General features: G+C 56.7%; 1 non-coding gene across 1 annotated transcript in view; it reads left to right on the top strand.

Annotated features, from left to right (window-relative positions):
* The first annotated feature begins 2,202 nt into the window (after nt 1-2,202).
* LOC126330822 (small subunit ribosomal RNA) overlaps nt 2,203-2,500 on the top strand; it is a 1,893-nt gene continuing 1,595 nt past the window's right edge. The window contains exon 1 of the ribosomal RNA XR_007563216.1: nt 2,203-2,500. This exon is cut by the window's right edge and continues 1,595 nt beyond it. This is a non-coding gene — a ribosomal RNA (small subunit ribosomal RNA).

The raw sequence follows: 2,500 nt of genomic DNA, 5'->3' as shown, positions 1-2,500 counted from the left end.
TTAACCCAAGTTACGCTGCACCTTAACCCAAGTTACGCTGCACCTTAACCCAAGTTACGCTGCACCTTAACCCAAGTTACGCTGCACCTTAACCCAAGTTACGCTGCACCTTAACCCAAGTTACGCTGCACCTTAACCCAAGTTACGCTGCACCTTAACCCAAGTTACGCTGCACCTTAACCCAAGTTACGCTGCACCTTAACCTAACTTACGCTGCACCTTAACCTAACTTACGCTGCACCTTAACCTAACTTACGCTGCACCTTAACCTAACTTACGCTGCACCTTAACCTAACTTACGCTGCACCTTAACCTAACTTACGCTGCACCTTAACCTAACTTACACTGCACCTTAACTGTCACATGTAACGTCACAGGAATGTAGCTTTGCCTAACAGCAACCCTCTGAACATAGTTCACTGCTTGGATCCTCTGGTGTCATGTGTATTTCTTGATGCCATGGTGCGTACCCTCACATAAAGGTCTTTCGAGTGTTGCGTACTTTCTACACAGTCCCGCTAACCACTGGAAGGGTGTACCGCTACAGAACGAATATCGCCCTCCCCTCCTGCCCTTCCAAGCTGGTCGGTCAGGCGTTTGTTTGTGAAATGAGCCTTGCAGCTGTTCAGTTGCATTCGGTTGTCGATGCAGTCAGTGTACGTTGTGGTACGGCCTGTGTGGACTGTCCGCTGATGTACGCGTAACCCACACTGATCATCCGTCGTTACGTACTGAGTGACATAATGTGGCACATGCTTGACCGTACACCGGCTGCGCCCTACAATGGCGAATCATAAGGGCCATATGTTGTGCACGATGCTACTTGTCTCGTCTCCCCATTACAGCGAGATTGCACTGTTGTACGCCGTACAGACATGTGGTAGGTAGGTACGGACGAAAGTATTGCATGTTGGCCCCCCCCCCCCCCCCCCCCCTCCTCCCTCTGCCGGGAATCAGCGTGAGCCGTCTGTTGATGTAGCGACGAGGGTTTTCCTATTTAATCGTATTGCCCCACACAACATGATAGCACGGTGGACCGCGTTCCACATCTGCGACATGCTACAGAGGCCGGTTGACAGTCGACCGCGCAAGGGACATTGCACACGTGCGCGGACCATCTTCCACGTGTTCTCTCGTGTACATGCCGCAGTGTGTATGTGGGCTGATGTAGCGTGTCGTGACACATAACATGCAGGCATGCCAGAATCGTAGATTTCGCAAATGTAGATTGACGTATACGTTTGCTGCCAAAGATCCGCAAATGAACTGGAAATCAGTTGTTGAGCGGTTGTTCGCGCTGCAGGTGCATCGGTGATAGCGACGATCGGTACATCTATGAACCGGTTGTTTCGGCGGTACCCGCCATGCCCCCGAACCTGAGTTGGCCATGTGGGTATGAAGCGATACGAGGCTGTGGCTTGGCGGGACAGTCCCCGGCCGGTGAGGGGGGGCCGCCCGGCGTGCTGGCCGCGCGCTGCGTGAGCGCACGCACTACAGCCGGCTGGTGGGGGGCGCCCAGTGGCAGGAGCGCCGGCCGACGGGCCCGGCTGGCGTCCCAGCTATGCGCCGGCGCACCCTGCGCGCGGCGCCAGGCGGCCAAAGTGGGTTCTGCCGAGCCCGGTGCGAAGCGCGGTGGACATCTGCAGTGTGCTGGTCCGATTGCGGACTGTGTGCGTTGAGGATGCGCCGCCGCCCGGCACTCGGCGTCGCGACGCCGTCTGCTGCTCGGTCGCCCCCAGCGGTTCTCGCAGGTGGTTTGTATCGCAGCTCTGCGGACGTGTTGGCGCGTGCGCTGTGCTGGGAGAGTTCGCTTCTGCACCCAAGTGGGGCTTTGCCCTTCTGTGGCGCTGGCGTTGGAGCTGCCGGTCACCGTAGGTGGCGCGTGTTGTTTCCCGCCGGCAATGCCACGACAGCACGCTCCCGGGCCTCTGTCGGCAGCGGCAAGCTCAGTTGGGAGCACGGGTGTTCGCACTGAAAGCGTCTACTCGCCCATCTCCGGGCGATTGCGCCTCTCTCGAACCCGACCAAGTACTTAGGACGGCGCTGCGCGCCGCCGGGACCTGAGAGGGTTTCGAGGTGTATCGTGCAGGGGAGCTCAGCCTCCTCCTGTTTGCAGAATAATTGAGCGGACGCTTGCGTGTTCGCGCGGGCCCTCGGGACACACTCCCGGGCGGCCGGCTGCTCAGCTCTCGTTGACGCAGCTCCCTGGTTGATCCTGCCAGTAGTCATATGCTTGTCTCAAAGATTAAGCCATGCATGTCTCAGTACAAGCCGCATTAAGGTGAAACCGCGAATGGCTCATTAAATCAGTTATGGTTCCTTAGATCGTACCCACGTTACTTGGATAACTGTGGTAATTCTAGAGCTAATACATGCAAACAGAGTCCCGACCAGAGATGGAAGGGACGCTTTTATTAGATCAAAACCAATCGGATTGGCTCGTCTGGTCCGTTTGCCTTGGTGACTCTGAATAACTTTGGGCTGATCGCACGGTCCTCGT

Source organism: Schistocerca gregaria, unplaced genomic scaffold (assembly GCF_023897955.1).
Source record: "Schistocerca gregaria isolate iqSchGreg1 unplaced genomic scaffold, iqSchGreg1.2 ptg001362l, whole genome shotgun sequence".
Classification (NCBI taxonomy): Eukaryota; Metazoa; Arthropoda; class Insecta; order Orthoptera; family Acrididae; genus Schistocerca; species Schistocerca gregaria.
The sequence above is the reverse complement of the archived record's forward strand: the minus strand, read 5'-3'. Positions and strand labels throughout refer to the sequence as shown.